This window comes from Crocodylus porosus, unplaced genomic scaffold (assembly GCF_001723895.1).
Source record: "Crocodylus porosus isolate Cpor-Errol unplaced genomic scaffold, CroPor_comp1, whole genome shotgun sequence".
NCBI classification, from domain to species: domain Eukaryota; kingdom Metazoa; phylum Chordata; order Crocodylia; family Crocodylidae; genus Crocodylus; species Crocodylus porosus.
In genome coordinates, this window is record NW_017728913.1 from 30,136,172 (window position 1) to 30,148,423 (window position 12,252).

The following is a 12,252-nucleotide window of genomic DNA, read 5'->3' on the forward strand; positions in this document are numbered from 1 at the left end:
GGGCCGAGACAGTCCCTTCTTGGGATGGTGGCGGCGACGCTACCCCCAGACTAGCGAATGTGCTCCAGGAGAGGGGTCGGCCAAGCATAAGGCGCCCCTAGGGAGGCATTCGGAGTCTGGAAGGTGGTCGGGCGCAGGGAGATGGGCGGCTCAACGCAGGAGCGCCCCCTACTGGCCTGCCACAGGCAGCATCTCCCCCGTTACTGAGGAGCTATCCTTCTGCTTTGTAAAAAAAAAGCTTGACCTCTGAGGTTCTTCTGGAACTCTGATGCCCTATTTCTGGCAATTATGGTCAAAAGTACTGTTTCATCTGCTTGTAAGATACTAACCATTTCTTTGAGATGAGGACCTGTTCAGTTATGCATGTATTGGTGACATCCAGTTTAGAGTGTTGCAAATTGCTGGATGGGGTGCAAGCATAGGGTCATCCTTGAAGATCATCCAGAAGCCCCAGATGGTAAAGAGTTAGTTGCCCATCTGCTTTCCATCCTAAACCCAGATATCATTAAAGAAATAACTTTGTATTTTGAAATGTGAAATGGGCTGAAAAGCTCATATACCCTGGACCAGGAAATGGAGGAAATCAGAAAAGTTATTCTTTCTTCATGAGGATATTATCAAATCCTTGAAAGTCTCCAATGCTCAGCATCTCAGTAAATCTAATGAAACATATAACAAGCATAGAATTCATCCAATAAGTCCTTCCCTCAGGTCACTGAAGTACTTTTCTGCAAGGGGCTCCTCAAATCCTTGGACTGAGGGAAACTGAGATTTGTACAGTGAGATTTACAATGTGGCCATGTGAGATTTGCAATTCTTTCATCAAACTCTACAGAACTGACACTCCTCAGCAGATGCAGCCTGTGCTTTCCCACTCAATTTCCACTAAACAAGTAAATAAAATGACCAAAAGTAAATCAATACCATGAATTTCCATTTCTCCCTGGGGGATTTGTATTATTTTGTGTTTGATGTTTCTTTCCTCCTCAAGACCTGGCTCTCACTGCTTTCTGCTTCCCATGAATAATAGTGGGTGTGAATTATCTAAGAAAAAGAAGCTTAGGTCCTTTAGCTGTATCATAATTGAAATAATTGCTATTATTATTGAATATTGTAGATGTGAATGCTTTCTCTCCAATTTTTTGACAAATATTTTCTACTAGTTTAAGTAGTTTCAGCTTTGGAAGTCATCTCCTGAGGGTTAAATGTGGTGCTGCAGTACTCTAACAGATGGTGTCAGAACTAGAGTGGAAGAAAAAAGAAAAAAACAAAATAAAATAAGCTCTTTTAGCCATAAAATTGGATCAGTTGTTATAGGTTGGGGTGTAATCTGTGAGCAATATCAGGTCCAGCTGATGCAGAGGAGAGAAAAAAGATTCCAGAGAAGAAATAAAGATTTTTTCCCCTCCCCTAAACGTCATCTTGAAGACCTCAGGTATTTATATCCCTCTTCAACACCTATTCTACAAGGCCCCACCCAACCCACTCCCCCAACAATGAACTCCTACTCTGACATTTTACCTGTTTAATCTTATTAATGAATAAAATCTTTATATATTTTCTTCTTATGTAATTTAAATATTCAAATAACATGATTTGTTGTTCCTATGGTGTTTATTTGGAGCTGCATGACAATAACATTACTCGAATGTAAGGGTTTAGGAATGAGACCGTTTAAGCTTACATTTCCAATTATTATATTCTCCTATAATGAAAGAGCCTACAGATAGTTAACCTGTTTATTGATTTGTATGTAGAAAATAAGAGACAGAAGTGGGCTAAAAGTCTATTTAGTACATAATGCTGGGTATTGCAGATCTAAACAGAATACACATTATTATATTGAGCTGGTTCTGCAATAAGCTTCCTGTAGGTAGATCCCTGTATCTGTGGAGCTCTTTTGCCTTAGAACGCTTCATTGTTCATTGACCACTGAGAGCCAAGAAATCTGTCAGAAGTCTTTTTTATTCAGGATTTCTGTTGAGATACCCCAGGAACTCAAATAATACTGAGTATTTAGCTTTAATATCTTTTTCTTTACACATCTTCAAGTCCCCAGTGATTCAATACCAGTTGTTAACAGCACAGGTGATCTTGTGAACATTTTTTTCTGTTGAACAAAATGTCAGCAGGTAGCAACCTACACTTCATTCTATAATTTAACACTGGCCATTATATATAAGCATCTGACTTGGCACCTTATTTAGTAGGCTTTTTATTAGTTTGACAACCTTTTTCTACCAAAACATTAAATTGGGTATAGACAAGATTAGTTGTTATGTAATGACACATCCCAGATGCAGGGGCATGCAGTTGCTACAGCAGAAATGCAGATCTGGACCACAGCTTTTTGCCATGGTGCACACCACTGCACCTGGGAATGGTATAGGGTAAGTTGTGCTGGGTGTGATAGAGGAGGCTGGGACCAGGATCTGTGCTCACCCCAGCAGCCTTACCTGTAGTCCTGGGGGCTTCCCAGAGTAACAGCAATGGGAATGTGGCTGGCCAGGCTCCCTTTCTGGTGGTTCTCACTGCTGCCACATGCACTGCACTGCTTTTTTCAGTGGTGGTTTTTTTTGATACCAGGAGATCCACTGCACTGCAAATTAGCAGTGTGGTGAATGGGTGCACATGTGACATGTGCAGTTTGCGACACCTCAAACAGCTTTGAGGTGCTACAAACAACATGTGAATGCTCATGGGGATGTGCTTTATGGGTACATCCAGACAAGTGCTCCAATGCCTGTTGTGGCATCTTAAAGCAGTTTGAGATACCGCAAGAGGCATCCTGGGAACAAAAACATGCTAGTGTGGACTCTAGATTTGATACTGGGAAATCCTGGTATCAACAACCCCCCGCAAAAAAACCTGCTGAAAATAAAACCAACCAGAGGCTGACTCTTCCAGCCAGAGTGTCTATATGCCTGCCCCCTTTCCAAATAGGAGCAGGACAAGGCTGCAGCAGTGACTCAGATCCAAGTGCCGTCCCTGGTAAGTAGGGACATGGGGGTGAGGAGGCTGTGGGAGTGGGGAGGACTGTGTGGAGGGGGGAGGAGGACTTTTTTCCCTTGCCCACCTCCCCATGCATGGTGCACAGTTCCCCTCCCACCACCCTGCAGCAGCAGCAGCCATCAGGCACTCAGGGCCTGCTGCTGGCAGACCCCGCTGTGCTGCAGTGTGGCAGCTGCCAGGTGCCTAATGAGGGCAGCCATTTTAGGTTCAGGGCTGCCCCTATAAACAGGCCAGTTTAGCTGTAAGGGGTCAGGCAATAACACTACCTGGTCAGAGGTCTGCTGAGTTTCATCTGGAGGTAAGGGAGAAACTGGTAGGAGGCTCCTGGTCCTGGGTATGACCTAAAACTGCACCAACTGGGAGTGGGTGGCCTGGTGGGGCTTCCAGTGGCACAGGAGCCCCCAAGAAATGCCAGGCCAGTGATCACCCCAGTGAAAGGTGGGTTGGGGTGCTGTAACCCCTAGCCCTCACATTTGGGTGGGTTGCGTTTCATCTGAGGTAGTTGTTGGGGTGCAAGCCCTGAGGAGGAGGCCACCTGAGCCCTGTGGGGGTTTGAGACCCCGAGCTGGAAAGTTGGGGCCAAGCATGGCTACAGCCACCTGAGCCCCACCTGAGGAGGAAGCTACCTGAGCCCCCCCTGAGGAGGAAGCCCTGAGACTTCAAGTAAAGGGGGCATTGTGAGCAGTGAGAAGCCCCCAGTGTGAGGGGGGCAGTGTGAAAGCTCCCAGTGAGGGAAGAATGGGGGCTCAGCCAGAGGGTGAGAGAGCCGAGTCCTGACCCCAGTAAGTCCTCCACCATTGGGAGGCAGAGTGTGGGTCAAAAATAACACCTGTAGTAGCACCACAACATGTGAGTCCCCTGTGAGACCCTGAGGCACCAGTTGTGGTGTGAGGTACCCCAGCTCCCCATTTCCATGAAGGAGGATCCAGAGAGGGGGACCCCAGGAAAAGAGTATGGGTCATGCAGTGAGGCCTGCCAGAGCTTCCCCTGACTGGCCCAGGTGGGGGCCAGGACCAGGAGGGTCAGAAGGGCAAGGAGGCCCACCGAGAGGGATGCCCAAGAGCCAGAGGCCTGGCGTCCTGACTGGCCTGGAGGTGGGCCAGGGCTAATGTGAGCCAAAGGAAACCACACCCAAAGAGAAACCAGTGGCAGGGAAATATATGGCCTGGTATGATGGCAGCAGAGTCTGCCTGAAGAGAGGAACCCAGGTGGGGTCCTACAGTGGGATTCTGGGGTCCCATCATGTGGGACTGGTGTGTATTAGAACATCATGATGTCATCTGCGAGGCTTGGGCTGCGGTGTAGGGAAGGAATGGAGCTGAAGATAGTGCCCCCTAGCAGCGGGGCAGAAAATGGGCAGCCTCCCACCTAATTACATCTATTAATTAAGTCCAAGGCATGGTGGATGAGAAGGCGGGCGGTTAGCTCAAGAATAGGTGGGTGGGCCACGTGGAGATTTCCCCTGGTGGTCCGCCTGTTACAGTGATGATAGAGACATTGGTAGGCTTCCAAATTGCTTTAAAATTGTAAATGTATCAATAAAACATTGCTGAACTGATCTCTCTATATATGGTGGTGTTTAATTTCAATCACAGAAAAACACAGATTTCTAGTATTTTATTGAGCTAACTTGGGTTTTTTAATCGGAGAATTTGCAATTTTTAAATGGGGATCTCTGCTGGTGAGGGCCAGCACCAGGGACCTAGCTGGAGGACAGACAAGGAGGCTGACCTATTGACTATGTCAGGCCAGGAGGACATACTTTGACATTTTGAAGGAGGCCATCACAATAAGCACATCTTCTGGGTGATAGTTGCCCAGATGGCTGCACCAGAAGACATGACAGTAGTTCTGTACAAAGACCAACTGTGCAGACATGACCCACTGGCAGGTGGCTCATCAGTGCAGAATGCTCTGCTGCAATGCCCATACCACAGCCAAGGCAGCCATACAGTCCCCACCTGGGTCTGGCCGGCACACTGTCATGGGGCTGCATGCCATCACATGTGGCAGCAGGTCACAGCCAGGAAGCAGTCCCCACTGCCAGACTTCTGGAATAGGTAGTGGGTGCAGGGGCCACTCCAGGTCAGGGCTGCTTCAGCAGTCCAGCTGGCACAAGGGGCTAGTGTCCCCAGATACCAACTGTCAGGGCCTCAGAAGCTCCTGTCTATTTGTAACATTCGAATACCATGGGTCCTAAGGCCCTCCCAGCTAACTAGTAGCCCCTATTGTATGGGGGCTAATGGGTGAATGCTACAACAAAATACTTGGGACAACAAAGACAAAAAATGGGACAGGAGTGATGTGACAGCCAAAAGCTCAAAATGTGAAAATGAGTGTGCCTGAGGAGGACAGTGAGCAGAGCCCCTGAGCCATACCTATCTGCCTAGGCATTAAAGGGTCTGGTGGACACTGACCATTGGTGATCTGCCGGGAAACATGCTCAGACAAGTGTGAGGAAAGCAGCTCTGCAGTCTCTGGGCAGCTTCCCAGCCATTGCCTTCTTCCTGGTCAAGTATGGGGTCCACTTGGCCAGGACCAGGAGGTTGACCAGGAGGTCCTGAGACTTGGTGGGGCTGTGGATGGGGTGACCAAAAACAAAAAGGTAGGGGGTGAAATTCAATGAGAACCTCAGGAGGAGGTTCTGGACATGGAGGGGCTGCAGCCTGTGGATCATGTGCACCAAGGTCTTCCTCTGACTTCAGAAGGGGCTGGAGACCAGACTGTCTATGAAGCTCGCCAAATACATGCCCATGGCAATGGCTCCATGGAGGAGCCACTAGCTGATGTCCCCAGTGGCTTGTGGGATGAGGGTGGAGTACAGACTCAGCCTCTGGGGTGCCCCAGCCACATCCTCACTGAGCAGATCCCGCCAGTTGGTGTCTGGGCAGGAAAACAAAGGCAGCATGATGGATCATGCAGCACCTGAGCATGTAGAGGTGGTGGCAATAAATGGTGGAAAAGTGGACTGGTCTGGTGTCCTCCAGATGGCTTAGGTGGTGGGGTGGGGAGTGCCACAAAGCTGGGTGAGGTGCTGGTCCCACAACAAACTCCGATGGGCTGGAGGATGTGGGGGGGCTACCACTGTGCAGGGCCTGGTCAATCAGGACAAGTGCATCAGGAGGTATGGCAGATTTCACCTCCTGGACCAGACAGCAGGTTGCACATGTCGTGGGTAGACACGTGCCAGGCTCACACAGTGGACTCCACCCACTCCTGCCTATTGTAGTGCCAGAGGTCTCCAATATGGGTGATACCAGTCAGGATCAACCCCTCTTGCAACTGGGGTGCCTCTGCTGTTGGCACCTCCAGCTGGGGGGGAGGAGCCTCTGGGAGGAAGTTGGCCACACCCCTTCCTGTCCCAGGTTGTTGCTGTTGCTGTAAGCTTGGTCTTGGGAGCTTCTGCCAAACCCCTTCTTGCCTCTGGCTACTGCTAGCTGCTGGCTTTTTCTCAGAACTTTTGGGGTAAGTTGGCTGCACCCCTTCCTGCCTTGGGCTTCTGCTGCTGCTGCTGTTGCTCCCCCCCATGGAGGGGCCCACCGCACTGCACCACACGCCAGCAATGCACCCCGAAGGGGGATCCCCACGACCTGAGGAACTGGTGTCCCATGTTCCTCCTCTGCCTAGACTACAAGGTGGCAGTGAAGGCCATCTCGCTGTGATCCATCCCGAACAGACATATACGGTGCCTGGACATTCCATCTTCGACAATCTGTACCTGTTTTGGGACTTCCAGGAGGTAGCACATCAGGAGGGCCTGTCTTTTGCCCTCCTATCCCTGGACCAGGAGAAGGCATTTAGATCATGGATACCTCACATGCATGCTGCAGGCCTTTGGCTTCGGACCCTACTTCATGCAGGCTCTCTAGGTGCTGTATGCTTCTGTGGAGCACTTGGTCAAGCTCAACTGGACCCTGACAGATCCCATCCTGTTAAGGAGAGGGGTGCGTCAAGGCTGCCTGCTGTCAGGCCAGCTGTACACCTTGACCCTGCAGCCCTTCCTGCAGAAGTGGGTAGTGGAATTGATGCTCCGGGATCCGGTGGTGCTTCTCCCTGCAGGACCTGCGAGGGCTACCAGAGTTCTACCAGGACCTCCTCCAGGCCTGGAGGCTGGTTTCTGCCTCCAGGTCCCCTGCAACACTCACCCAGAGTGCTGACCTGCTCAAAGAGCCCCTCCTCTGGAACCCCCAACTGCCATTTAGGCACGCACATAACGAGAGATCTCAATCTGTCCCACGTTTTTCAGAATCAGCTGTTGTTAAAGAGCTGTATGTTTTCTTTTTTTCTGGCATCTGTTGCTTGTAGGTACAAAGTGAAGTACTGCATAATACTTTCCTACTTGTTTTCCACATTTCCAGAGAATTTAAAGGACAGTGGTGCCAACCCCATGGGCAGATTGTGAGCTGGTGAGATCTAGAGTGCGGGGCTGGTCTGTGAGCTGGATCTGGAGCATAGGACCACATAATCTGGCCCCCAGTACTAGAATTTGGTAGCAGCAGTGCTAGTTTGCTATAGGTCCTGGAGCCACAACTGCTGTCATTCCTGCCACCAGATTTCTGGGCCCAAGGGAAGCCCCCATGGCTAGATATGACTCTACACTCCAAATCTGGCTATGGGGCTCCAGGAGCTGTGGCTATTAATGCTGCCATTGCAGGCTACCCCACCACATTTCCAGATCTGTAGAGACCCCCACAGCTGGATGAACATATAATCTGAGTGTTTAATCACTCAGAACCAATGAGTCTGTTTGCTTCTGAGCCTTGAGTTCTAACTTATCAGCTTTGCATAACATGAATCTGGCCACCGTAATACCTGTTTCCAATCAGCTCATACCAGAGCTTCTTAAAGGGAAGAGAACACAAAGGGTGCATCCCCATGAACCCGCAGCTGCATTTCTCTGAGGACAAATAGCAGTAGCACAGTTATGCCACTGCTACTTGTCCCTGGGGAATGCTCCTGCACGTGCGCTCTGTTATGCATCAAATTGCTCTGGGTATAGTAAGAGAGGCTAGAGCCAGCATCTGGACTGGCACAAACAGCTTTACCTGGGGTCTTGGGGGCCTCCTAGGGCTGCAGTGGCAGTGATTCAGATGTGTGGAGCCTGGCCAGGAGGCAGAGCATGGCTGCAGCCACATGAGTCATCCTGCTTTTTTTGGCACAGTTTTTTTTAGATACCAGGATTTCCTGGTATCTAATTTTGGCTCTGCACTGAAAACATGCAGCATGGAGAACCTTTTGACATGCACTGCATGCATTTTGTGCAAAGCGCACATCCCACTTATCTGGCTGCTCCCAAAGGGGTAAATTGGAACAGAGCTGATGGTAGGACTGGTGCCTGAATCAGGACTTTGGCATGTCTTAGGTCCCAATTCAGGAAAGCACTTAAGTATAGGCTTACATGTAGATTAAGACTTAGATTTTGATTATGTATACATTTATATGCTCTGTTGAATTGTAATTATGAATAATAACAAAATACCACGTAATACACAGTTTGTAATATGCATGCACAATGTCGTCAGTTAGCAAGTGGAGTTGAATGATTGTGTGTAAGGAACCAAGCAGTGATCATCCCATCTCATCAATGGATGGGATGAGAAGACAGAAGTCAAAGGAAAAACAAGATGGGACCAAAGCAGAGGAGATAGAAGGCAGCATGATTAACACTCCATTTCTTGTCTTTAAAGTATAATTTTAGCTTTTTTTTATTATGTTAAAAGACAGTTCCCATATAAACTGTTTCACCAGTTCAAAGTTCCTAACAGTCCCACTCTATTAAAAGGCCACTTTAATACTCATGTACACACAAATAAATGTTAAACTAAAGCTGTTGCTTTTAGTGTTCAGTGCATATTACTTTACTCAGCCTCTTTTACTATGCAATCAAGCTTGCTATTCTGGTTTTCCTTTCATGGCTTGCCAAAGCCAAAAAATTGTTGCAGTCATAGTACAGGCAAACAGGAGGGGAAAAAAGAGAAAGAAATGTAAAAGAATAAAGTGCTTTGAATTCCAGTGGGGGAATAAAAATGATTTGTATTAAAGGTTAAATATTCCCTAAACCATAATGTTACACGTTTTATAGAAATGATGTCTCCATATCCTTGTGCAATGCATCATCAATCCACAGCCAAATACCAGTGACATTGTACATTTTTTATCTCTACAGAACAATATTTGGATACCACTTACCTCTGAGGCAGTTCTTCTGGAAATTATAAATATATTTCTTCCTAGAGATCAAAAGAAAGCACATCAAAATGAAAAATGAAGTCTACAAACTGAATTTGCAGCTGCTTTATGTAAACTGGGAGAAAGTGTAAAATTTCTTGTTCTAATTCACTTTACACAGGGTTTGTAGATAGCAATCTGAAAATGTTTTGTTTGTAATACTACTTTAGATCCTCCTCTTTCCTACTGAGCTGTGTAAATGATTACAAACAATCAGTTTTTCATTGTCAAGAAGAACCATGAAATTACAATCTTGAAGCATCCCCATGTGAAATTGTGTAGCTAATTTTAGCTGGACCATAGCCAAAGTCTAGCAGCCTAATAAGAACATTACTGCATCAAGGTTTTACTTCTAGTTAGAAAACTACACAGCTAACTAATGACAACTTCTCAAAAATGAGTAATTTTAACTCCAGTATGTATAAAAAGCCAAATTCTATCCCCTGATATAGCTGCTTTGCACCACCATTATGGCCCCAAACAATATTAAATTGAACTTAATTGGCCACCTGGGGATTTCTATACTCTCCTTCCCTCATGGCTCCTAAGGAAATACCAGTGGCTTGGATGATGAGAAGGAGGACCAGGAGACTTCGGATCAGACTGTGTATATGGAATAATCAATTGTTCAAGATCACTGAAAGTACCTTAAGATGTACATAAAGAGAGAGCCAGTATTAATTATCACCTAACAGCAAAATGAACTGGACGTAATTATAATTGATCCTTTGAATCTACTCTTACTCAATAAGTCAATTTTGGTTTTAGAATATAAGCATAATCTTGTTAGAGTGTGAGTTCTGATAAACCTGCTGAAAAATGATGGCTTTATTTTTAAAACATATGGTTTTTAATTCTTGCTATTCTGTTATGCCTAAAAGCTATTGTTGTTGATATAGTATACTTGAAAGTAAAAGACCCTGAGAATGGCCTAGCATGGTGAATTTATAGCACTGCTATCACTCCGCTATTGTATGCCTATGATATAAGTGTCAGTTCATTAGAATTTAAATCAGCTTATAAATTTTTTATTTGAAATTCATTGTTAAATAAACTTTAAGCCTTGTCGCTATAGTGATATGTTTATTGTCTAAATTAAGTCTTTATATTTAACTTGCTCTAATGCCTTTGTATGGGAATGCAATTTTACAAGAGCTTAATGAGAATGGAACAATGGTACAAGCTTAACTCATTGTCATGAAAATGTTTCTTCTTGTGCCACTTTCTGTTCTCATTTCAGTCTCTGTCACTGATTTACAGGATTGTGAGATTTAATGTCTAATATGTTCCTTTAAATATAGTGGTTCACTATACTATGCTGTTATGACCATTTCATTATTTTATATCTTGATTTTATGCCCATGTCATCAGGTTGACTACTGGCTGTTCAAGTTGTTAATGAGGGAGAAGTGCAGTGACCATTTTGTCAAATCACAAAATAAAGAAAAGGTCAAGGTAATGTGGTGCATTATTTTAATTTGTAGAAAACTGGAGCTGGGACAGTGCGCTCTTCACTTCATAATATTTAATTCTTATAGCAAAAAAATTATAAAATAACAAAATATGGCATAAAATTAATCTACTTTCAAAACAAAGTCTGAAATTAAGGTGGGAGGGGCATTCTTAGTTGCTTCTAATGAAACTGTTCTGGTTTCCATGCAATAATTAAATATGTAGTGGACAACAGAGAGTGGTGAGAGAGAGAAAATAACTCTCTAGCCCAGCAGTTAGCACACCCCTCTGGAAGGAGGAAGACCTGGGTTCCAGTCCCCGTTTCAAGCACCAGTCAATTATTTTGTCCAATTATTGTTTTACAGTGTAAACACATGCATGTACATTGGAGCATACACTGGAATGTAGGTCTCCTAATGTGGTGCTTCAACTTGTAGGTTAGAGAGTTATATGTCCCCTCACTCTCACTCTTTTTTCCCCTCACCTCTTTAGCCCAATACCTGTTTAATTATGCAATGCAAAAATGGAACAACTGTAATGGCAAAGACTGAGAATAGCTCTCTCACAGGAGGCTGCTGGTTAGGATATTCTTGTAGGAGGTGGGAGATTGCTTCCTCAGGGAGAGAAAGACATTGAATCGAACCCAGTAATTCTGAGTGAATATTCTAACAACTAAGCTATTGCATGAGAAATGTAAATGCAGGAAAGCTTATCCTTTGTCTGGTTTTGCATGAAAGTACCCATACCTGATTGTTGTTTTAAAGAAAGGACTGAGGTACCTTACTCAAGAAGAGTATTTCAGTATTTAAGTTGCAGTTTTCTACTCTGAATTTTCAGTTGGCTAGGATAGGCAAGTCCCTGTTTAACCCATTTGATGCTTTCCCTATGTCCCTGACTGTCTTCATGCATTGTATGCAGAAGAGAGGTGCCTGATTCAGTGCTGGATTCTACTGTAGTGAGAAGGTGCCCCCAAGGCCAATTAAGGTGCAATGCCTAATTCCCCGTTCCTCCCTTTTTTTTGCAAAAATATATAAGCACGCCTTTACAGTTACATCATGTAGAATTTTTCCGTATCTGCTTAGTTCAGCTGTGAATTTGGCTCCTTTTTAAAATCATGTAAGATACTGGAGGTCCTTGCTGATACCTTACTAATGTTGTTGCTGCTACATGTCTATTGGTAACATTTCCCCATAACATTTATTAACATAACATTTATTTTTCTTTCATTATTCATGCTTTCACTTCCATTCTCCTTCACTAAATGGAATCCTTGATATAATAATGACTTAAGCTATTGGGCTGTCTCTCTTCAAATTTATTCTTAGCATTGACTATATTTAGTTCCTTTAGATTAGGGATGTCAAAGATATTGCCTGCAGGCTGGATCTGGCCTCTGGAGTCCTAGGACCTGGCCCATAGATTGGTCTTGAATTAATCCCATGTACCATGTGGAATGCACTGGCCCAAGCCCCACATGATGCATTCGGTACTGGAGCCACCATGTAGGGCTGGTCCGATAAGGCACCACATGCCGCATGCCTTGTGCCAGCCCTATTAACT

The 12,252-nt window shown here is 45.4% G+C and overlaps 1 long non-coding RNA gene across 1 annotated transcript in view; it reads left to right on the forward strand.

Moving 5' to 3' along the window:
* LOC109309775 overlaps nt 1–10,692 on the forward strand; it is an 89,576-nt gene extending 78,884 nt beyond the window's left edge. Inside the window, exon 3 of the long non-coding RNA XR_002101038.1 lies at nt 9,179–10,692. This is a non-coding gene — a long non-coding RNA (uncharacterized LOC109309775). The remainder of the gene's footprint in view (nt 1–9,178) is intronic.
* The last annotated feature ends 1,560 nt before the right edge of the window (nt 10,693–12,252 follow it).